This window comes from Rattus norvegicus, chromosome 7 (assembly GCF_036323735.1).
Source record: "Rattus norvegicus strain BN/NHsdMcwi chromosome 7, GRCr8, whole genome shotgun sequence".
Classification (NCBI taxonomy): Eukaryota; Metazoa; Chordata; class Mammalia; order Rodentia; family Muridae; genus Rattus; species Rattus norvegicus.
Genome location: NC_086025.1, coordinates 9,376,908 through 9,402,500, shown reverse-complemented (window position 1 = coordinate 9,402,500; position 25,593 = coordinate 9,376,908). Strand labels below are relative to the sequence as shown.

Here is a 25,593-nt window from a genome sequence, read left to right as displayed (position 1 = left end):
ACATTGCTTCCATTCACACACTCACGTGCTGTGATCTTTCTCAGGAGTGAGTAACAACCCATCAAGCACACACAGGCCAGAGACTCAGCAGGTCATGGTGCTACTTCCAAGTCTGAGAACCCGAGTTCAAGCCCTGGGACCACAGGGTGGACAGTAAGGATGGATTTCCTGAAGCTATCTGAGCTACACACACACACACACACACACACACACACACACACACACACACACACACATACTCTATCTCTTTTGCTCCTGCTTTGTTTTGTTGTGACAGTCTCATGTATGTCACCTGGGCTGTCTCCCTCCTGTGCTCACTCACAGCTGAGGAAGACCTGGTGCCCCAGCTTCTGTTGTGCAGCACCAGGCTGACTGGCCTGGGCTTGTTGGAAAGTTTTTTTTTTTTTTTTTCTATTCTTTTTTTCGGAGCTGGGGACCGAACCCAGGGCCTTGCGCTTGCTAGGCAAGCGCTCTACCACTGCGCCAAATCCCCAGCCCCTGTTGGAAAGTTTTACTCTGGCAATTACAAAGTCACAGGCCTAGGTGTGTGGCGCACATGCCCTAGACCACAGACGACCCCAACCTACGACACTGGGACCCCCTTCCCACTGCCCTCCACCTTGCCCTGGGCTGGTGAGCAGGGTGACAGGCTCATGGATGGGGCCGACCAGGCAGCAGGCTGCTGGGGTCCCTCAGGTACAGAGCATGCTGGCCTGACTCCCGAGCCCCACCCAGTGTTGTGACAGAAGTGACATGTTGCTTGGGGCAAAGTCTAGGTTTGGAGGACTCCCAGAGCAGAGAAACCCTGTGACCCCAACAGCTCTGTAGGTGAACTCTGATGACTTCACAGGACCAACCGTTTGATGGGACAGAGCCACCTCCAGCCAAGTCACTGTCATCACCAAAGGCCTCTGCTAAAAGCGCCTGCAGCTCAGCGGACGCAGCTTGCTCAGTAAGCTTGCAGCTGAGTTGGGAGAGCACACAGGAGACCCTGAATTCCATCAGATCACCCCATCAACAGGGTTGAGCACACTCAGCAGAGGATCGGGAGTTCAAGACCACCCTCAGCTACAAAGCCAGTTTGAGGCTATTGTCACCACGAAAACAAATCATAAAATATACAGAGTCCCTGTGTGGTTACAAGGGAGGACACAACGGAAGGGAGATGGATGGAGCCCACAGGCATAGGCAGAATGGTGGCAGGGAGCGTCTCCGTCTCTAGATATCCTGTGGGAAATCTCTAGGTCCCTGATCCAGGGGAAAGGGGACCTGAGCAGCCACAGCCATCCTGGAAAAACATGCACCATCTAGATCCAGGTCAGGATTCAGACGCAGCTCTGCCTTGAGCAGAGGTGACTGCTACCTGACAGCTGGGCCACTAGTGCTTCCTGCAAATGTGGCCAGTTTGATGCTTCTATTGAGAAACCGTGTGCAGGGTAAGGCCTCTCCCCTGGCCCGTCCTGTGTCCTGTGCAAAGTCTGTGCAGAGAAGTCACAGGTCCCAGCCAGGCCCAGGGGGACCTGGGAAAAGTCAGGGCCCAAACTGAGCCCAGTGGGCAGGGTACTTGCAGCTCCGTTAGCAGAGTGCTTAAAGCTCAGTTGCTATAGTGCTTGTGGCTCTGTGCTTGCCTAGATGAATGACATCTTAGGTGCGGAGCCCAGCACTGCATATACCTGGTGTGGTAGCACCCCTGGGGAGGTGGAGGCAGGAGGATTAGGAGGCCAAGGACACCCTGGGCTACAAGTTCTTTCCGTGAGCCGGTGTTACTGAGCTGCTTATAAATGGATAGAACTGTCCCCTGGAACTCCCGTTGTATAACTTCATGGCAGAGTCCACAGGGCGGCCAGGTTCCTGGGCACGACCACGGACCTGGCTTTGTCACAGGTCCATGCAAACATGGGTTTGAATAATACTCTGGAATCCCCTCTTTCCTGTGCCCCAGATTCGAATTGTGCCTTCTCTAATCGGAAAATAGTGGCTTTGAGATGGGGCGACAGGTCCATGCTTGTCCATCTGCACCCAAGGCAGGAACCCCACATCCATGACCTCTTTCTGTGGACTTTGAGGGAAATACTTGCGGCTCATCGCCTTACACAACCTGGTCAGATGATGAGCTCAGCTCACCTGTTTGTGAGCAGAGAATGAAAACATGTTCTGGGATGTGCTGGGGTTGGCGGGGGGGGGGGGCCAATATGGTGAGAAGTTCACAGCCAGAGACATAGGGAGAACAATTTAGCCGACAGGGTGCTTGTAGCTCAGTAGGCAGGGTGTTTGTAGCTCAGTGGGCAGGGTGCTTATAGCACAGTGGGCAGGATGCTTGTATCTCAGTGGGCAGGGTGCTTGTAGCTCAGTAGGCAGGGTGCTCGTAGCTCAGTGGGCAGGGTGCTTGCCTGGCATGCTGAAGCCCTGGGCTCCATTTCCAGCATGGGGCATGGGGTTGCAAAATTGTCATCCAAGAACTTGGGAGGCAAAGGCAGAAGGATCAGGAGTTCAAGGATATTCTTGTCCACATAGGACGTTTGAGGCCAGCCTTGGCTACATGAGACTCTGGCTCAAGCAATACTACTACTACTACTACTACTACTACTACTACTACTACTACTACTACTAATAATAATAATAATAATAATAATATCATCCTTGCTCAAGTAACAACAACGACAACAATGAAGGGTCATTCTAGGGTGGCGAAAATTTCTGTGACACGGTTGGTCTCAAATTCTGCTTTGCAGTAATCCTCCCGCCTCGGCCTCCCATGTAGCTTGGAGTTCTTTGTGTGACACTGTCACCAGCTCATTTGTGTGTGTGTGTTTGTGGACACAGCTTTGCTCTTTCCTTCCAACAGTGGGTCCTGAGGAGGAGCGAATTCTGGTCATCAGGCCTGGCAGCAAGTACCTTCACCACTGAGCCCTCTCACCAGCCCTCTTTCCTCTCCTTGCCAGGCCGGGGTCTCATGTAGCCCAGGCTAGCCTTGAACTTCTGACTTGCTGGGATAGACCAGGGCTTCAGCGTGCCTAGCAAGTGCTCTGTACTGAGCCCAGCCCCAGGCATGAGTAACTCAATTCACCCTCTGCAGTATCTGTCTACCCAGATCCGGAAGCTGAGACAGGGGGATTGTCACAACTTTGAGGCCAGCCTAGTGTCATCAGTGAGACCGAGGCTCAAAAGAAAAACAAAACTGGAATTAAACCAACGCGCTGAGTGAACTCAGGCTGGGAGCGTTGACCTCGCACTTGATTGAACTCAGGTCCTTTACCCACAAGGCTGTTTTCCAAGCGCTGCACTTTGCAGCATTAATTGGTGATTGATTGAGACAAGGTTTCACCAGGTACCAGGCTGGCCTTGAACTCACACAGATCCTTTCGCCTCTAAGGAGATTAAAGGCACGGTTCACACTGGCTAAATTTTGTTTATGCAGTACAGTTGGCCGAAAACTCACGACAATCCAACTGCCTCCGCCTTCAAGACCTTGTGTACTTCCAGGAGAGGCCAGAGGGGGGCGTCGGGCCCCCTGGAGCTGTAGTCACAGAGGGGTGTGAACCCCAGGTGGGTACTAGGAACCGAACCTGAGTCCTCTACTGGAGCAGCCAGTGCAGTAACCGCTGCGCTTTCTCCCCAGGCTACAAGGGCTCTAAAGTAGAGTTTGAGGGGCCATTCCCGCCCCCACCCCCAGACACTTTAGGAAACAATGACTTTCAGACCCAAAAATGCTGGGGAACCTGTGGATGCCGGGCATAGCTCTCATAGCTGGGACACTGCCACTCCCACAGGCTGGGAAAGCACAGCGCCCCTCCCCTCCCGCAGTCTTCTCTACTGCCGAGAAAGTCCCAGGCCAGCTTGGAATCCTGTGTCAGGGGACAGGAATGTGGGGAATGCAGGGGCGGGGGCAGGGAAGGGGGGGGGGGTTGCAAGCGTCCCGCCAGGTGGAAGGAGGAAGCCAACCTTGGTGAGGTCTCAGCTGGGAAGACATCCCCTCCCTCTCTCCCTTCAGGGCCTGGATCAGCAAACTGGAGGGAACTGGGCTGTGTGTCTGCTTTCCAGTGCAGCAGCCAGAAACCGCCAATCGAAAGGAATCTTTTTTTTTTTTTTTTGGTTCTTTTTTTCGGAGCTGGGGATCGAACCCAGGGCCTTGCGCTTCCTAGGCAAGCGCTCTACCACTGAGCTAAATCCCCAACCCCGAAAGGATTCTTTAAGATCACAGCTTCGGTGGTGTGGTCCAGGTGGCTCCCTGGGACCCCCTGTGCCAGTCCCACCCCACGCCCGCGTGTTCATAGAAGGATGAGATGGCAGTGGCTGGGGCCCGTGCTTGGTGGCCAGTTTCTGCAGGCAGAGGCTGGAGGATGGAATCCAGGGTCACCCAGAGTGAATGTGAGGCCAGCCTGAGCTACACCAAATTAATGTCCAGACTGGGTCGGGTGAAGGTTAGAGGCTGGATAAGCCTGGGGTGAGGGGAGTGCTGGGGGGCTGGACCTGGGAGATTCTAGGCTCGATCTAGGTTGGAAGGAGTGGACCCTATCCTTGGCCACCCCCACAGCCCCTCACTGGAAATTCTAGGCGGGACTCCTCCCCTAACCACGCCCCCAGTCCGCTCACTGGGGGATTCTAGGCAGGGTCCACCCTGACCACGCCCCTTTTATTGTTTATTTTAAGACAAGGCATCCCAGAGCTACCTAGTTTGGCCTTGAACTCCGTTTTTTTTTCCCTCAGTCTCCTAGAGCAACATGTCTCACTCCTGTCTTCCTGTCAACATCCAGGAATCTGGTTCACTTTTCCCTCCCTGGTTTCTCGTTCTGCCTGCCAAAAAGAAGTTAAGAAATAAGTGGAAAACAAACACAAAACACAACAAAACCACGAGGCCGGATGGGCAGGAGGCAGACGCAGGACGTCTGTTCGCTCCCCAGCACACGGTGTTCAGAAAGGAGCTGTGTTTACAGAGCCCAGATCAGAAGCCAAACAAACCAGGCTGATGTCCTGCCGCTGCGCGTAGAGCCTGGCTTTAGCCCCATGCACCTGCGCAGCCTAACACACACCACTGTATACAAAAACAGTCTCAGCCATGATTGCACACCACTGTATATATACACAGGGGTCCCAGTGATGACTGCACACCAATTCTGAATACAAGGTCTCCACAATGACTTCACACCACTGCATATACAAGTATCTTGAACACAATTGCACACCAACTGTATACACCAGAACCTTGGTGATGGCTGCACGTGCCTGGGGCATGTACACAGGAAGGAGCTCAGGATTGGGGAGGTGGGGGAGAGGGATTTCAAGTTGCTGGGTCATGTGGTTGATTGTACTTGGTTTGGCTTTTTTTCCGGAAATTGCCAAACTGCATTCTATGGCAGCTGTAACGTCTCCTCTCCTCACCCGTGCAGTTTATTTTTTCAATTTAGTTGTGCAATTGTTTGCACTGCTCTTTTGGCTTCTCCTGGCCTGTGTTCATTCAGTGAGTCCTGGCCTAGGGGCTCCCATCCAGGGTGACTATGACACTTGGGGAGCCCCTGGTATGGAGTGGGTGCAGCCTCTATAGAGAATGCTATAGAACAATGTCCCTAGCACCCATGGGGATCTCAGCTTGGCTTCATCTCCATAGAGACTGTGATGGTCACCACAGATGCTGGCCTTGGCCCTGAGCAAGCCTCTGAAGGACCACTCCTTTGTGCTTCTCCTGGCAGCTGTGATGGGGAACCTCACTGTGTCCCCTGACCCCAGGCAGGCTCTCCTGTCACAGGGGACACTAGAGAAGGCCAAGAGCCATGGATGGAGGTTGACACCCTCTGTCCAGCCATAGGAATGCATGCATGCTGGGATTCCCTGGTGACCCCTCCTAGGATGGATGGACCCAGCCTGTAGCTTCTCAGGGTCATGGCGTGGGGTTGGCCACGTGAGGACAGTGTGTGACCTCACAAAAGGACTCGGAGGAGGGGGGATGTATTTCCGAGGGAAACCACTGACCCAGATGAAAAACAGCATCTTGTGACTCTCTGTCAGCCGTGGCCCCTTTGTTCACAGAGTAAATGGGTCCCTGTGTGGCTATATTTAGAAAAGGGCCAAAGAACAGCCATGAGTAAAATGTCCACGAGAGGCAAAAACAGCCAGGCAGGCTCCTGCTCCCAGCACAGGCCCCAGAATGAGCTGATTTGTGATGACATGGGTGGGGACTGTCACCTTAGTGACAGGAACTGGAGAGAAAGGACCTCTGTTTACCCATCTGGCACTCTGGGGGCAGTGGGTAGTGGCCTTTGATCCCCTCTGACTCTCTGTGTGTGTGTGTGTGTGTGTGTGTGTGTGTGTGTGTGTGGTGTGTGTAGGGTGGCCACAATCATGTGAGAGTTTGTAACCTTGGGAGTGGAGGCTGGGCCCCGTGGCTCCTGTCACCCACTCCCAGCTTCCTGACCCTGAGGAAATGCTGTCACCCTGGATCCATGCCAGGGCACAGGGCAGCTCTGGTCTTGTGAGCCTGTAGCTTCTGGGCTGAAGGGAGGGATGGTTGGGTGGAGAGAGGAGAGGTCTATGCTGGGGACTCAATAAACTCCCACACGTGTCACTAAACCCCCTCTCTGTCTCTCTGCAGCCTCTCGGATGTTACTTTCCCACAATCACAGTGCAATCCCTCCAAGAAAGATCGACCACGTGCTTGGCTCGGTAGTGGGGGCATCAGGCACAGCACTGCTTCTCTGAACATCAGTCCCACACGGAAAAAATGAGGCAGACCCCCACCCCCAGGGGCTCCTGCCTATCCCAGCATCTACAGGCCTCACATGCCTTGGCCTGAGGCCCCTTCCTGTCTTGTCAGAGCCATCAACATGGAACTTCCTGGTCTCTCTGCCTCTGACCCCTTGTCTTGCTCTGAGGAAGACCACATGGAGACATTAAGTCCTGGATGATGCCGGGTGGCCCCCAGCTCATTTGGAATCTACTTGTTATGGGAGGGGACAGGCAGTCCCAGGCCTCAGATTTCACATGGACGTTTACAGAGCTACCCTCTCCAACACGTTCTAGAAGCTCGTATCCAGAGCTGGCTGGCACCGGACCGGTCGATGTCAGGGACAAACATACCCAACTCCAGGGACTCATTTTCAACCCTGCTTTCATTGAGCTGATTCTGTCCCCAGAACCGCTGTCTATCCCAGGACCGCGGCCCCACTGCCAGGTGCCTGGAGTGGAGCTCACGGCACACTCGGAGTTCAGTGAGTGCCACACATGGCCTTGGTTTGGCTGTGCAGGAGGTGACAGCCCAGCCAGAGAAGGGAACAAGTACTGGCCTCTGGTGGCTGCTCCTGTGCTGTGGGAACCTAGAAGTCCCCACACTGCCCTACAGGGCTGGGGTCTGCTCCCTCGGGGGAAGAACTCTAAGAGTCTCATGAACATCCTGCCGAGTGGCTCAGTGAGGCTTGCCCAGTGAGAGTGAGGCAGGAGGATAATAAACACCAAACAAGGGAAGGACTGGAGACATGCCAGGGGTAAAGCGCTTGCAGAGCAGAGCAGGCAGTCACAGGTTCAAACCCACATAAGGATCCAGGCCATGCAGTGCAGATCTGGGGTGTGTGCTGGGGGCAGAGACAGGAGGATTCCTGGGGTCACCCTGCCTCAGGAAACATGGGCCTCGGCTTGTGAGCCCACCCACCAATGCACGCACACACAAACAATAGCAAATGTATTTTAAGAGTGGATAGGGCTGGAGAGATGGCGCTGTGTCTATGACTACTGCTCTCGCAGAGGACCCAGGTTCAGTTTCAGCGCCCACATGGGCTTCACAACCCGTCTGTGACCCCAGCTCTGGAGAACCTGACGCCCCCTGCTGGCCTTCGCAGGTCCTACACTCAGGTTTACAGAATAGCATGAAGGCAAAATACACATAAAATAATTTTATGAGACTGATCCCCAACCTCCTGCGCTGAAGAGGCTCCTTCATAAAATAATTTTGTAAAAAAAAAAAAAAAGATAAGTGGTATATCTGTATACTAGTAAGTTAGACAGTTGGCCTAAAAGACAAAATATTAATTAAAAAAAAGACAGGGCTGGAGAGATGGCTCAGCGGTTAGGAGCACTGACTGTTCTTCCAGAGGTCCTGAGTTCAATTCCCAGTAACCACATGGTGGCTCACAACCATCTGTGATGGGATCTGATGCCCTCTTCTGGTGTCTGGAGAGCGACAGTGTGCCCATATAAATAAAATTAAAAATTCTCAAAGAAAAAAAAAAAGACAAACTGCTGAATCAGGCATGACTCAGGCGAAATTTAAGAGATTGATTGATTGATTGATTGATTGATTTCCTACACGTATACACCCTGGGGCTGACTGACAGCCCTGGGGGTGCAGCAACCGAGCCGGGTCCTCCTCAGGAGCCACCAGGGTGTAACTGAGTCACTCCAGCCTGTGCTGCTGCTTTGGCCACATTCTTACACAGTAGAGCGGATAGGACCTACCCGCGTGAGGCAGAGCTGACCCACAGGAATCTGGATTTGAACTCCCAGCTCTGCGCCTACTCTGAGATGACAGAGGTCCCTGTGGGTCATGATCGAAGGAGAAGCTGTGACTTCTGTCTCAAGCGTTGCAAACCCAACCACACCTCACTGGCTCCAGCCAGCTTTGTCTTTTTCTGTCTGTCTGTTTGCTTGCTCTGGTTTTTAGGGACAGGGTTTCTCGGTGTAGACTTGGCAGGCCTGGAACTCACGACATCCGCCTGCCTCTGCCTGATGAGTGCTAGGACGAATGGCGTGGACTAACCACCGGCCCGCTCTAATGCGGCTTTTTTTTTTTTTCTTTTTTTCTTTTTTTCGGAGCTGAGGACCGAACCAAGGGCCTTGCGCTTGCTAGGCAAGTGCTCTACCACTGAGCTAAATCCCCAACCCCGTCTATTGCGGCTTTTAAAAGAGAAACTTTGCAACTTTGCTTAAAATAGTATCAGTCCTGTGACACAGGACCCTAACTCTGCTTTCCAGCTCCTGGGAATTCAGAGAGGTCAGGCGCTGCAGGCAAGGTGACAGAGGCCTGACACCCAGGCCTCAGAAGCCGAGGCAGGAGAGTCAGGAGTTGTGGCCCAGCCTGGGCTGTGTGAAATGCTGTCATAAACAAAGAAAACGAAACAGAGGAATGAATGAACGAAATTAAAGACAGATTGCATCCCTCCGCAGATGGGCACCACGATATTCTCATTTTGTCTTCCAGTTTGTTTTATCCCACAGCAGTCCCTGGAACTCCCAGCCAAGGTCAGAGTGCACAGAGGCACGTGCACCAGCTGAAGGAAAACAAAATTCCAGGGGCCTGTGGCTGCATGGAACATTCGGGAGGGCTGCCGGCTGCTTTGATGTGAGCTACTCGTGGTAGGGCAGGGAACTAGAAGTTAGGTTAAAGCCTAACCCAGGGCCCACAGCTGATAGGTGACCGGGACCAGGAAGCCAGGACGGCTGCAGGCTGGGTGGAGAGCCAGGGAAGTGGGACGCTTTAGGGGAGCACTGACTGTGGGCCATCCATCTTGGCAAGCTGTGGTATGTGTACACACCACACGCCCATACACATACACCACACGAACACACACGGGAACATGGCGCACACACACACACACACACACACACACACAGAGGAACACAAACCACACCACACACAGGAACATATGCACAAACACATGAACATGTACTCACTTATACCACACACATGACACACACAAACATGCACACACATGCACAGACACACATGAACATTTACATACACATGCATGTGCATGACAATACACGCACACACATTCAAACACACACACACACACACACACACACACACACACACACACACACACACACACAGGGTCTTACTCACTATCCCGGCTGGCTGTGTTTTGTGTGCTCATGCACGTGAAGGCCAAAGGAAGCCCTGCCCTTCTCGGCTGCTGTCTGTCTTGTTTATTGAGAACAGTGGGTTGGGCGGAGCACTTCAAGCTTTAGGATCCTGTTGCCCTGTCTCTCTGGTTCTGAGGTTACACGGGTACTGGAGATCCGAGCTTGGGCCCCCATTTTGCACAACTTTACCAACATAGATGTCTCCCCAGCCCCTAGGCTGGCCTTGAACTTGGGCTCAAGGGCTGCCCCCTCCCGATCTGTAGGACACTGGGTGGAGCTGGGTTGGAGAGGGGACGGACAGCAGGGGTCTTGTCCTTCTGTTCAGGCCTTAGCTGGCAGATTTCTGGGGACTGACTCAAGCTGAGGTCCCTGGTGAGATCAGGCAGTTAGAAGCCGGTCATCACTCCTGGGGGATCCCCATCTCTGAAGCTGCTTCTGCAGTGGGCTGTCCCTCGTGAGGCCAACCCAGGGTGGACTTCCTGCCCAGGTTGGGCTGGTGGCTCACGAGGCAGGAGGCTGCTGCCCTCTGACTGGGACAGTCCCTGTGACTCCAGCCGCCCACCTCAGCCCCTCTTCCATTACAAACAGTGGACGTTCTCACATAACAACAGGGGTTTTCCACCCACACAATGGGTGGCTGCTTAGCCTGAGACCAGCCTTCTCTGCTGGAGAAGGAGGCTTAGGGAAGCCTGAGGCCTGAACCCTTCATTGTGGGGAGCAATATTCCTGGGCTCCACCCTCTCTATGGCCACATGCATAGACAGACATCTCTCAGGTACCCCAAATCACACAGTAGGGGCTGAGGCTCTAGGACATTTGTCACCTCACCTTAGATATGACTGACACCCAGATGCTGGAGGTGACTTCTCATCCCACAACCCCAAACGCTCTGCAGGGCGCCTACGGTGACCCCGATCCTACCTCTGGAGGATCAGGGTCTGGCTCCACCACACTCAGCTTCTCATTTTTTTTTTTTTTGAGGCAGTTTCTCTGTGTAGTCCTGACTTGTCCTGGAACTCACCCTGTAGACCAGGCTGGCCTTGAACTCACAGAGATTCGCCTGCCTCTGACTCCAGAGTGCCAGGACTAAAGCTGTGCCCCCCACCTCCCCACAACCCACCCGTGCACCTTCCTATTTTGAAGTGCAGATTCACAGAAGCTATCCCTGTGCTGTCCCTGTGCCGGATGGTGTCGAACACTTGTGTCCTGGTCACCCTCAGTAAGCTGTGCTTCAGTGGGTAAGACCACGTGCTTTGCAAGGGCGAGAAACCCAAGTTTGAGTCCCAGGCATGGCTGTGTGGATCTCTAAAACAGAACTGAGGTCGAGATGAGAGTCTCACAGGCAACAAGCCCAGCTCCAGGTCCAGTGAGAGACCCTGTCTCAAGGTGACAGAACTTGACTTTCTCAGACCTCCACACGTGTGCATCTGCATACCACACTCACACACATGCACTCACAGATCGCCTGCCCCCAAGGTTCCCAGTACCTTCTCCCAACATGCACCAGGACACGGACGTAGTTGTGATCCCCCTCCTCAGTGCCTGAGGACACATCCCAAGACCCTTAGCGATAATGAAAAAGAAAACAGAACCAGACATTATAACCATCAATAAGAGACACAAAGTCAACTACAATTGTAACAAAATTACCACATCTCTACCAATCAGCACAGAGGTTCCTGCCTACCAGTCCCTGGCTCAGGAAGCTGAGGCACAAGGTGGCCATGAGCTTGAAAACAGCCTGGGCTGCAGAATAAAGCTGTCCTACTGAAGACAAGTGGGCAGACGGGAAAGAAAGGGAAAGCCACCGCGGAGGGTGAGGGCAGCAGGTAGCAAGGGGAAGACATTTTGCCTTTGGGGCAAGTTGATCACAGCAGCTCCCACTAATACCTTCAAGGACACCAAGCCTGCTGTGGTCTGAGACACTGTCTTGCTGTGGGGCTCTCCGACCATGACCTGGGTGAGCCATGGCAGCTGGACACTTGGTGCCAGGCTCCTCGCTCCTCTTTAAATACGGGGTGATCCAGAGTCTTCAGATACTCTCTTCCTGCCTCTTCACAACCAAGATTCCACTTAGGATGCAGGGAGGATGGAGATGCTTGCTTGGGTGACTGAGTGAGGGGGACAGAGTGGACTCTCTTCCCAAAGCTAAGACGGGCAGAGACCTGCTCTGACCCTAAGCAGCCTGGGTAAAATCTGGGAACGTGGTGTGTGCGCACGTACATGTGTGTACACATGCATGTGTATGTGTGTGTGCATGTGCGTGCGTGCATGTGTGTACATGAGTGTGTATACACACGCATGTGTGTGAGAGTGTATGTGTACATGTGTGTATGTGTGCCTGTGTACGTGTGTCTGTGTGTATGCATGAGTGTGTGCATGCAAGTGGCAGGCACACCGGGTGGGGCTTGGAATGGGAGGAAGCAGGGACTCAGCTCAGACCCACAGGCTCAGGCTCCACTGGGGGGACAGCTTCCTAGTTGACATTTCCATGTTGCCTCTGCCTGCTCCCCTCCCAGTCCCACCTCAAAGTCTCCAAGAGCCCAGACTCTGAAATGTCAGTGGGTAGCCTCCTGGAAGGATCTGAAAACAAAGAATCCTCACTTCTCTTTTTTCTGCCCCTCAGAAACAACCAAGGAAGCCAGCCCCGGTCTCACCAGCTCAGCAAGGGCATGGGAAACCCCCAAGACTTTTCCTGTGTCTTCTCAGGAGGAGGTCGGACGTGAGAGAAACTCCAGAGAACCTGAGGGGTTTTAGAGCTGGGCTTCTGAGTCTCCTGGGACCCAGGGCGGCTGGGCTTCCACCTTTTGTGGATAAGAGTCTCATGTAGCCCAGGCTGTCCTGGAACTCTGTGTAGCTGAGGATCTGTTTCCACCTCAGGAATCCTGGGATGGTAGGTGCCACTCCCCGGCTTGGTTTCTGGGTACTGAGGGTGAAACCAGGACCTCGTGCACACTGGGCAAGGGCCCTGCCCACTGAGCACCAGAAACGGGGCCATTTTACATAAGAGGAGGCAAGTTCATTGACTCAGAATTTACCGCTCAGAGCATGAGCATCCTGCCAGAGCTGAACAATGTTTGACCATACTAATTCCAGAACATTCCATCACCACAGAACTGGCCCTACTTCGATAAGCTGTTCCAATTAAGCCAGGTGCGATGGCATATACCCGTCATCCCAGCACTGAGAAGGCTGAGGCAGGGGGATTTCTGAGGGGGAGGTTAGCCTGGACTATAGAGTAAGTTCAAAGCTAGCACAGGCTGAAGAGTGAGGCAGCTTCGACCCAGAAACGAATCACAAAATACACATAAATAAACAGGCTAGACCCTCAGGTGGGCCAGGCTCGGGAGAGCCATTAGATTTCTGGTTTGACGACAGAACACACTCTGGCTAAACCTTCAAGCTTTACTTACTCCCGGGCTGGCAAGGTGGCTGAGTGGTAAAAGGTACTTGTGGCCAACCCTGACGTGATGACCTGAATCCCAGGTCTGCGTGGTGAAAGGAGAGAGCTGCCATCTGACCTTTGGCCTCCAAATGTGTGCCCTGGCTCGTGCCCACACATGAAAGAGATAAACGGGAGGAAAATTTTAAAGCAAAATCTTTAGTTCTTGCTTAGGCTGCTTGGGAGAATAGTAGGCAGCTATGAAAAAGGTCAAGGGTAGATGAAGTTCTGGGGTGAGGGTCATGCTGGATCAGAAGGAAGGGTCGACAGACATGTGGGGAGGGGAGGGGAAAGTTCCTTATAGGGAAGCCAATGGAAAACAGGGACTCACCAACCCTGTCCTGGATTGGCTGTGAATCTGGGTAGAAGCTGTGTCCTTTAGAATTATCTGAACGTGACCTCTGCCTACAGGGGTAGGGTGGAGTGTGGTTCAGTGCGCTCCTTTTTCCCACGAGTCTGCCACACACAAGCTGCACAGATGCTGGGTGGAGACAGCCCAACCTTCCCTCCTTAGGGTCCTGAGCTCTCTGAGGACGTGCACATGCGGTCCTGTGCTGGGGTGACTGATTGGTTGGTAGAGTGATTGCCTCACACATGGAAAGTCTTGAGTTCTACCCCAGTGATAAGGGACCATGAAGTGTGGGCTCTCACTCAGTCATCCAGGTCTGCCTCAAATTCATAGTGGTCCCCCTGCATCAGCCTCCTGAGTACTGGGATGACAGGCATGAATTATGATGCTCAATTCAGAGAAATTAGCTTTGTGTTTGGAGACAGGGTCTCAGGTAGCCCAGGCTGGTCTAGAACTCAGTATGTAGCTGAGAATGACCTTGAACTCCTGATCCTCCCGCCTCTGAATCCTCAGTGCAGGGGTGACAGGTGAGAACCTATGTCACAGAGCATGTGTCCATAAGAGTCATCTATGTTGGAGCAAGCAGTAGAATGAATGCCCTTCACTTTTTATGGCTGAGTAATATTCCACTGTATGGACGTACCACCATATGGGTGGATGTTGTTTTTACTTCTCAGCTGTGAAGACGCATGTGCAACCACCTGTCCCCACCCTGGCTTTCCATTCTTCTGAGGATACAGCAGGGTGGAGTGGGGGTGAGGTTATTAGGAAATTCTGCACTCTCTTTAACAGCCAGCTTCCCTGTGTGAAGCTGCGAAGTTCTCTTAACTCGACAGACAACCCCACGCTCTCCTTAACCCTGCACCCTCCTCTGCTAAAGCGGCTCAGGGTCCGTGAGTCTCCCGAGTAGGCTGAGGTAGGGGTGCCCTGCTGCCTCTGCACAAATGGCTCAAGCTTCCTGAAATAGGACAAAGGTCACCGTGAGCCCTCAGGCGGGAAAGAAAAGCAGGCGGTGACTTTGATTTCTTTTTATTTGGCCTCGCTCCAGGATGCGTCTGGGAGGCTTCTGGGAAACTGAACTGCCCAAGAGAAGCAGAGCCAGCCTGAGACGTGCACGCGTGCAGCCACTAGCAGCCGCGCGCAGTTACCCACGTCTGTATGCTCTCTCGCTGCCCTAGGCAGAGACCCGGTGCACAGGCGCACAGGCGCACAGGCTCCCGTGACTTGCCGCAGGGCTAGCCAGAGACAGTCAGCCAGGTCACCTCCTGACGCACACGGGACACCACCATAGGCAAAGCCCCAGGGACTCCGCTGTCTCCGCAGATCTGCAGAACATGGGTGAAATCCACACATTCTGCAGACACCGGGCCTTAATTGTTGAAAATCCCAAAAGCCAAAAGCCAGGGTGTCACCTTCCTTGCAGGAGGGAAGCCTCAGTACTTGTCAGCAGGGTGTTTGTTTTGTTTTGTTTTACTGATAGTGACAGGGATGAAAGCCAGAATATCAGCCAGCTAATAAATCTAACCTGGCCTCTTCAACCCCTCTTTTTAAGAGTCTTGCTTATGTAGACCAAGCTGTCCTGGAAATTGCTGTATAGGTAGACCAGGCTGGCTTTACCTCCGAGCTAAGGGACCCGCTTGCTTTTACCTCCGAGTGGTTCACTACAAACAGCTCCCAGACCTCTTCAGTCTTTATTTTGAAACAGGAATTCACTGAGGATCTGGGCTGGCCTTGAATTTACAACCCTTCAAAATGTCATTCTTCAAAATGCTGGTGTGGCACATGTGTGTCAGCCACCCTTACCTTGGCTGTCCAAGGCAACCGTCAGTTTTCTGTCTGGGTTGCAGCCTGAGGTCAACAGGTTCAGTCAGAACCCTCTCCACCGCACATACCAGGTTCCTGTACCATAGACACACAGATACACACACACACACACACACACACACACACACACACACAGAAACACACACATATAGACACACACACATAGACACAGACACACAGACACACATAGACACAGACAGACACACAGACACAGACAGACACACACACAGACACACACATAACACACACACACACACACACACACAGAGGCCTGGTTCCCTGGGGACATTGGTTGGGGTCATTCTCTATGGGGTGCCCTGGGCCCTGCCCAGGAACTCCACCATCTTCTTGCAAGGGGGGTGGAGACATCGCTCTAAGAGATTTGGGTCACACGGCTGGTTGGGGTGATCAGATTCTCCGGTCTTTGTCTACAGGCTGTAGTTGGGAGGATTTGCACCTTGGACGAACTCCCACACGTGAAAAACCTCCGGCTGGCATGAAGCCAATGTCCCTGGCCTGTCTGTGACTCGTCTGCCTGAAGTCAGGAAATGGCTGGAGAGGCAGTGACTGTTAAGGAAAACATCCCAAGAATGTAAACTTCCCTTCTGCCGCTGGCTCCTGAGACAAGCTCTGGAAGGCTCCGCTCCGGCTCCCGGTGTTCCCAGCTACAGCCAGGCACCTGCAGGATTCACCGCCCGTGCAGGGTTCCAGTGACAGTTATCAAGCAGAGGCCCCTGTGGCTCACCTCCTAGGGAAGCTGGCTGCGGCACAGCTGGCTTCAACTGAGGCATGCGGGTGGGTGTGACCTCATCTGGCCATCAGGCGGGGCAGTGACAGGTGGGAGAGCATGTGTGGAAACACAAGATGCACAGAATGTGTGCTCTCACACACATACATGCATGTACACGCATGTTATACATACATACACACATGCACAAAACATGCACACATGTGCACACACATGCATACACCATGGACACACATACATGCACACAGATTATGTGCACACACACACACACACACACACACACACACTGCTTGGGGCTTGTCTCCATTCCGCCTCTCAGGCCTCTAAGAGCCACTAGGGTGCAGGTGCCCTGATATCCTAAGTCTATGGGAGTCCCAGCTTCACATGGCCTGAGGTCTCCCCCACTAGTCCACCCTCTTCACCATCTTTCCTAAACAAAAGACTCCCAGTGCCCCCGAGTGACCATTGCTCACTGGTAAAAGACTGAGGAGGCTTCCTGGGAGGGGCAAAGAAACACGGGTTCTCACACAGCAGGACTGCAGGCCTAGAGGGGAGGGGTGGAGTGTGCAGACTCGGTGGCCCCAGGAGGCCAGTCAGTCAGATCTGAGCTCGAAACAAAGCTGCATCCATCCTGGGGTCCTAGAGCCTGTCTGCAGGGTCATGCAGTCACCTGGCAAGGCCTCTCTGCTCCGAATCCTGACACAGAATAGGGTGTCCACCTCCCTGGGCTACTGAGATGGCTTGGCAGATAAAGCGGCCTGCGGCCAAACCCGGCTACTGAGAATCATCCCTGGACACACAGAGTAGAGAGAGATCCATCTCCCACAAAAGTTTGTCTTCTCTGGGTTCGGTCCCCAGCTCCGAAAAAAAGAACCAAAAAAAAAAAAAAAAGTTGTCTTCTCACCTCCACATGCATACCCAGCCACAGACACACACAGCAGACACCATACCCACAAACCACACACACACAGCACACACCACACAGCACACAGCACACACACAGCACACAGCACACACACAGTACACAGCACACACAAAGTACATAGCACACACACAGTACACAGCACACACACAGCACACAGCACACACACAGTACACAGCACACACAACACACACAACATACACACAACACATACCACATACACAGCACCCACCACATAACACACACACATACCACACATACCACGCACAACACAACACACACATACCACACATAACACATCACACACCACATAGCACATACAAACTCACTCAGTCACAACCGCCTTGTACGATAGAATGAAATCCTGTCACTATGGCCTTTCCTCACTGGGGACAGATAGTGAGAATGTTTGGGAAGGAAAGGAAGGATTCTCCATCTCAGGCTCATTCGTAAACCAGCACTTGGTACCCAGTCTGAGATCCCAGCATTGGGAGGGTGAGGCAGGAGGATAGCATATTTGGGTTACTTAGAGAAGCTGTGTCAGAAGGAAGTCACGCAGCCAGGCGGTGCCTTTAATCCCAGCAGAGGCAGGCGTATCTCTGTGAATTCGAGGGCAGCCTGGGCTACAGAACAGCCAGGGCTACACAGAGAAATCCTATCTTTTTTTTTTTTTTTTTTGGTTCTTTTTTTCGGAGCTGGGGACCGAACCCAGGGCCTTGCGCTTCCTAGGTAAGCGCTCTACGAGAAATCCTATCTTAAAAAAAGAAAAAAAAAATCAAATTAAAAAGTATGCTACGAAAAGAAAAGACAGCACATCCACTGACATGCTGCAGCCTCATCTGTCCTCCGAGCACGGTTGACACCGAAGTAGACTTTAATGGCCAAAGTTTCAGCTTTCCTGCGAAAAGTTACATGCATGTGAGCGTCCATGTAGACATCTTACAGTGCACATGACTGGGAAAGCTATAGGTAGCTAAGTTTCCCTAGAACTATTTCAGGGCTGGTACGAGACACAGTGGCGCAAGCGCAAGGCCCTGTGTTCGGTCCCCAGCTCCGAAAAAAAGAAAAGAAAAAAAAAAAAAAAAAGAGACACAGTGGCGGTACAGTTGTAGAGCTCAGAAATTACAGCAATACTAGGGGTGTGGTCAAGGTGAAGCTCCCACTGAAATCCCTCAGTGAGCGACCTGGGGGCGTGGTCAGAGAAAGTCCCGCCCACAATCCCCGCAGTGAAGGGGTTGGAGGCGTGGTCAGGGTTGCACTCTGTTTTAGCATGAGGCATGATAGTTTCCTCTCCCATTACTGCAAAATAATAGCCAAAGCGAGCTAGGAGGTAACTCCATACACTTTGGAGACAACTAAGAGAATTAACGTCATGCAAATGTCTGCACAGCTGAGCGCGAATGAAGGAACGGACATAGCCTTTCCTGCAGCAGATGGCCAGCGGGAACTTCTAGAAGGAAATTGAAATTAGGGAATCATTAACGGATTGTAGCAGTAGAAAGGTCAATCCCGGGAGTCCACTCGTGCGCTTAGAGTATCTTCACACAAGTTACTGATTGACAGCAAGGGAAATGCAAGAGTAATTAAAGCTGAGGTGTGTCTCTGTATCCTGGAACACAGGACAGCAGGGACTCCTGATGCTGCGCATGTGCACAACGGTCTGCACTTTCTGCAGGCACGCAGCACCCAAATACAGAATCCCAGAACTTCCTGGGAGACATTAGAAAACTCCTAACTTGGGTAGTGGTGGTATTTGTACTAGCTGGTTTTGTGTGTCAACGGACACAAGCTGGAGTTATCACAGAGAAAGGAGCCTCGGTTGAGGAAATGCCTTCATGAGACCTCCATAAGGCATTTTCTCAACTAGCGATCAAGAGGGGGAGGGCCCAGCCCATTGTGGATGGTGCTGTCCCTAGGCTGGTGGTCTTGGGTTCTATAAGAAAGCAAGCTGAGAAGCCAGGGGAAGCAAGCCCGTAAGTAACATCCCTCCATGGTCTCTGCATCAGCTCCTGCCTCCTGACCTGCTTGAGTTCCAGTCCTGACTTCCTTTGTGGCAGTGTAAGCTGAATAAACCCTTTTCTCCCCAACTTGCTTCTTGGTCCTGATGTTTGTGCAGGAATAGGAACCCTGACTAAGTGTTCTTGTCTACAGTGAGTGGTTTGTCCCCAAGAGAAGGTTAGAATCAAGAATGTGAAGGGGGGGGTTGGGGATTTAGCTCAGTGGTAGAGCGCTTGCCTAGGAAGCGCAAGGCCCTGGGTTCGGTCCCCAGCTCCAAAAAAAAGAACCAAAAAAAAAAAAAAAAAAAAGAATGTGAAGGGGCCAAGGACACGGCTCAGTGGGTCAGTGGATTTTACAGGCCTGAGTTCAAATTCCCAGCAGCCACAGAACATAGGCCTGGGGCTGTGCATGCCTGAACCCTGAACAATGGCACTCACTGCGTGCGGAGACAGGAGGATGGCTGGGCTGCTGATCCCTGCCCAGCTCCGTGAGTGAGGCTCTGCCTCATGGGGATAAGATGAACAGTGACGGAGCAGGGAACCCAAGTCCTCTTCTGGCCTCTGTGTACACACACTTACACACTCACACACTCACACTCTCACACACTCACACTCACACACCACACACACTCACACACCACACACACTCATACACTCAAACACAGACTCACACACTCACATATACCACACACACTTTCACACATGCCAAGCACACTCATACACACACATACTCACACTGACACACACAATCACACTGACACAGAAACACTCACAGACACACACACATATACTCACATACACATACACACTCTCACACACTCACACTCATGAAAACACACTCACATACACACACCCAAACACACGCACTGACACACCACACACATACACTCACACACACTCACACACCACACACATTCTCACACACACCACATGCTCACACTCACAGTCTCACACTAATGCACACACACTCATATACACATTCTCACACACTCACACTGACACACACACAGTCACACTGACACACCAAACATGCACACTCACACACATTCACACAAACACACTCACACAGTCACACTGACACACCACACACACTCACACACACACCACACACACACTCACACACACACCACACACACACACTCACATACTCATACACTCACACACACAGTTGTGTGTGCCTGTTTTCTGAGCACTGAGGCGAAGGCAGGAGGATCTTGTTTTGAGATCAACTTGGAGCTCAGAGGCATAGAAAACCTAACAAATTAAAAGTGGAAAAGAAAGCAACTGCCCCTTTGCTGGGGAGGCCTGTCACCTGGGTGCTGTGTAGATCCCGGACTGGGTGAGCCCAGGGAGGGGTTCACAGTAAACAGAGGCCAGAATGACATGGGCCTAGGCCTCACAATCGCTGCCCAAGGGGGCTGGGACAGACTCTCACCAAGAAAGACAATGAATGGGGACTGGAGAGATGGCTCAGCGGTTAGAGCACTGACTGCTCTTCCAGAGGACCTGAGTTCAATTCCCAGCAACCACATGGTGGCTCACAACCATCTGTAATGGGATCTGATGTCCTCTTCTGGTTTGTCTGAGGACAGCTACAGTGTACTCATATACAAAATAAATATTTAAAAAGAAAAGAAGTCCTTCTCCCTCGACACCTCCGCCTGGCCAATGCCATCCCTATGCAACCTCACAGGGCCGGGCCTCAATGTCAGCATTACCATCACGGCTGTCTCTCATTCACCACGCAGTTAGGGAACAGCACTTTCTACATCCTCACAGGGAGCAAGCTGATGTCCAGTGTAGCAGATTCCACTGATCCTTCTACTGGTGCTATTCTGGGTAGCCCAGGGGTGGGGGGTGGGGGGTGGGGGTGGGGTGGGGGCTCAACTTTCCTAACCCTTAAACCATGAAAGGGGCAATACAAAAAAGAGGGAAAAAAATTAAAAAAAATAAAAATAAATTAAAAAGGGGTTGGGGATTTAGCTCAGTGGTAGAGCGCTTGCCTAGCAAGCGCAAGGCCCTGGGTTCAGTCCTCAGCTTCGGAAAAAATAAAAAAAAAAAAAAATTAAAAAAAAACAAAAAAGAGGAAATAAATACATTTTTTAAAAAGGAAGAAGACGAGAAAAGACAATAATGTCCAGAGAGAAGGCTCACTGAGTTAAGGTGCTTGTGGCTAAGTCTGACCACCTAAGGACCCCCGGCCTCCTCCTCCACTTCCATTAGGTACTGGTCTGGAAATGGCAGCCGATGTGATGGGGCAAGAGGGAGATAAATGCTAGGCGAATGGGGACAGAGGAGGTAAGGCTGCTTGTTAAAGGTCTCCTGGAACCTAAGGTCTGTGGTCCTGCAGAGGCACTGCAAGACATGGGTGGCTGCCTCAGGGCCATGGAGAAACAGCAAGGAGACAGCCTGCTCCAGGGCAGTAGGATTTGCATATTAATCAGATCCTCTGAGGAGGAAGAGAGGACCTCAGAATGTCAGTATCCCGAGGCAGGAGGGTCTCTGAGTTCAAGGCCAGCCTAGTCTACAGAGGGAGTTCCAAGACAGCCAGAGGAGCACAGAGAAACCCTGTGTCAAGAACAAAAACTAAACTAAACAAACAAACAAAAAAAGTAACAGAGACCAAAATATAGTATTCATGGGTTGTTTTCCCTCAAAACTGACAGCTGGAGACTTGCACAGAGCTGGGCTGGGGTGTGCCCAGGAAGGCTGAGGCTGGACGCTGGCCCTGTGGAACTTTCTCCTGTCAGCGACCATATTTCTTCTCCACCCTCCTCTGACCTTTGCTCTTCTGATGACGTAACTCTCCTTGGCCTCTCTGTGGGAACTCGAGTTCACAGTGACCGGCTTACACCGTGGCCTGGGTGACGCACCCATCTGAGCTCTCACGTTCTTCAGCCCAGGTTGGTTGGTCACACCATGCACTGTAGCACAAGTCACCTTCCCGGGGAAGCCAGCTTCTTTTCCAAGACCACCCTCCGGCCCAACCTTCTGATTGATTGATTGATTTTGTGGTCTGTTTGTTCAGGTGTGATTAGAACGCCATCCCTGAGATCTCAGGTTCCTGCCTCTTCTCAGATTTCTACAGTCTCATGTTTGGATGGGCTCCTCCACCTTTGTGTGGAACCTGTGACAAGAATCGGGAAGCCCCGATTCCACATCTACCTGTCACTGAGGGTGTCACCCAGTTTCTGCCACAGTGTGGAGGGGTCCTGAGGACATCTGAGACAGACACCCAGACACGAGGGCCACACCATGTGGACTCCAAGACAGGAACGCCGAGACAGGAAGTAGCTTTCAGAGTGTTGGAATGGAAGTGGCCGGGGACAAAGCGGGAACTTTGGGCTAGCTTAATATTCTGGGAATGGACCGGAAGGACAGGCACACAAGACTGTATAAAGTCTTTATCTTAATAAAGTTGCTAGAAGTAGACTTGGGGGCATAGCCTTCAATCCCAGGCAGAGCAGGCAGATCTCAGTGAGTTCTAGAGATCAGTACAAGCCGCACAGAGAGAACCTGTCTATATAAACAAGACACACCCACCCGAGTCTTCCATTCTCTCTTCCTGAAGACCTTGGATCATCCTATTTCCCCTTTCAGACTGCTGACCCAGGTGCCCTGGCTGTGCCTCAGGAACTCTTGGCTGCAAAGGAAACCGGAGACTTGAATTTGATTCCTGAACCCTATGAACCGTCCATCAACCTGTTTGGCCACCCATCCATCCATCCATCCATCCATCCATCCATCCATCCATCCACCCACCCGTCCGTCCATCCATCTACCCATCCACCAATCCACCCATCCATCTATCCATCCACCCATCCACCAATCCACCCATCCACCAATCCACCCATCCATCCACCCACCCACCCGTCCGTCCATCAATCCATCCATCCACATATCTGTCCATCCATCCATCCACCCACCCACCCATCCATCCATCCACATATCTGTCCATTCATCCACCCACCCACCTAACCACCCACCCATCCACCCACCCACACTTACACACATGAACACCCCATTTGTATAGCACTGATTCTTATTGTTTCTGGACTTTGATCCCTAGTTTCTCTTTCTGAGCTGAGTGAGATCACAAGAACTCTGACGCCTTAAGTCACCTAGCAACCGCACACATATCCTGAGAACAGTCAGGAAGCTTCTCGAACAAAGTGTAACTCACACTCCCGCACTCACTGCCACGGCAAAGAGAAGATTAAAAACCAACCTTCCCTCCGGTCTGACTGAGTCTCCTCCCCCCTTCCCGCCCCCACCCGGCCAGGGCAGGCTGAAGAGTGACCTGCAAGGCTGCATGCCAGGTGCAGGATTGGGGACCTACTAGGGTACAGGAAGCTGTGGTTTCAGCATCTCTGAGGACCAACTGAGGGAGCATTGTGTCAGGGCCAACTTGACCTCTGTGTCACTTAAAAAAGTCTGACCTTGAGCTGCTCTAAGGATTTCCCACTGTCTTTGTGGAAAAGTTTTGAATATTTTTTCTTTTTAATCAGCCAGGTGTGTGATGGCCATGAGGGTTATTCCAGAACTCAGGGAATATATGTGAGACCATCTCGAAAACGTGTGTGTGTGTGTGTGTGTGTGTGTGGTTATGTGCAGTGTGCATGCGATTGTGTGTGTGTGCACTTGCAAAGGTTAGACGATGACTCACAGAGTCACAGCTGCCCTTCCCCAGGCACTGATCTCAGGGGTCTGGCATGGGGAAGCCGCCTACCCACTGAGCTGCCCATCTTCACTTCTCACAAAAGTTATTATTTTTTTCAGGGAGAAATTATGCAAAAACTATGACCTTGAGTTTGTCTCTCTCCCTCAACTCCTTGCTAAAGATTTTCACCTAAAGAAGCAATGAAGGAGAACATTCTATCCCCAGGATTCAGACGGGAGGGACACAGATGAGTCGTAGAAGGAGCTAGACGGGTAAAAAGCTAGAAGAAAACCATCAATCACAGTGTCGTTTGCCTGTCAAATGTAAAAATGTAAAAATCGCAACAAATCAATAACAAAAATCCTAAGGAAATATATTCAGAGTTCTTAGGAAACCTGCTGAGGCAGTTAAGTGTGATAGACACACAGTCATCATTCGAATACTCCGGAGGCAGAGGCTGAAGGATCAGAAGTTCATGTTCATTCATCAGACAAACTGTGATTTTACAGGCCAGCCTGGGCTACATGAGACACTGTGACCAAAAACTCAAAAGTAAAACAAACTCACTTAAATACAAGCCAGGGACTTCCTTCTGTGATGACTGTTTCCGAGGGCAAAGATGGAGGCTGGGTGAGCCTACCATTCAGCCACCCAACACACGCACCTGCACACGCGCGCGCGCGCGCACACACTCAGACACGCGCGCGCACACGCGCGCTCACACGCACACGCACGCACCCATGCACGCACGCACGCAGCAAGTGTGGCTGCAGAGTCATGGGGTGGGACCTTATTCCTTAGACTGTGGGGTCTTACGGGGATATGACTTGGCCGGAGGGACGCCGACATTTATTTATGTACTCGGCAAGGTCTGATGTAAGAGAAAGTTCTAGAAGCCGAGCAGGATGCAGCCATCCTAGCGCTTAAACTGAGGCAGTGAGCTCCCCATTTGCTGCAGATTGGGGTATACAGCAAAACTCTGCCCTAGAAGCACAAACCTAGGGGCTGGGGTGGCGGCTCCGTGGAAGCCCTGCCCTGCAAGGATGAGGGTCTGTTAGAGGCACCAACCTTAATTTTCAAAGCTGGGTTTGGGGTCGTTGAGGTGGCTCAGCGGGTTAAGGGCGCTTGCAGGGCCAAGGCTCAAAACTCTGGGCATCAGGACCCACGTGGTGGGACTCCAATAGGTTGTCCTCTGACCTCCATAACACATTAAAAAATAATGGTGTAATTTAGGGTGTTTAAAAAATATTTTTGGGGGTTGGGGATTTGGCTCAGTGGTAGAGTGCTTGCCTAGCAAGCGCAAGGCCCTGGGTTCGATCCCCAGCTCCGAAAAAAAGAATAGAAAAAAAAATATTTTGTATATATGTTTGTGTCTTTGTGCACACGGGTGTGACAGGCCAGCCCCCACAGGGGTCGGATCCCGTAGAGCTAGAGTCACACGCAGTTCTCAGACCCCGACCCGCGACCTGGGTGCTTGGAATTGAACTTAAGTACTTTGCAAGCAAGGCTGGCTCGCTCAAACGTTGACGGGAGCATTACCAGGAGGGTGACAGAGGGCTTGGGCTGCGCGCGGCGGGGTGGGGGGAACCCCTAGCCAGGTTACGGGGGGGGGGGCGGTACTCGTTCATCATTTCTTCCCTTTAAATGTCAGCCACAGCTGTTAGAGCGAGGGCCCGCAGGCCCAGCACAAAGAGACCCGGGGCAGCCCCAGGCTGTAGGAGCTGTGGCAGGGGCTACTGTCATTTGCGGAGAGGTGGCGGGTCCAGGCTCTGGGGTGCAGGGGTGGTGGGGAACAGAAAAGG

General features: G+C 52.2%; 1 protein-coding gene and 1 non-coding gene across 7 annotated transcripts in view; both read right to left on the bottom strand.

Moving 5' to 3' along the window:
- Gng7 (G protein subunit gamma 7) overlaps positions 1–25,593 on the bottom strand; it is a 63,777-nt gene that overhangs the window by 9,424 nt on the left and 28,760 nt on the right. The window contains exon 3 of one of the 6 annotated variants that reach the window (XM_039079814.2): positions 22,675–22,774. The gene's annotated coding sequence lies outside the window, so the exon portion shown is untranslated. 6 annotated transcript variants of the gene reach the window in all.
- Positions 4,101–4,181, bottom strand: Trnap-agg48 (transfer RNA proline (anticodon AGG) 48). Its single transcript has one exon. It is a non-coding gene; the product is annotated as a tRNA-Pro (tRNA).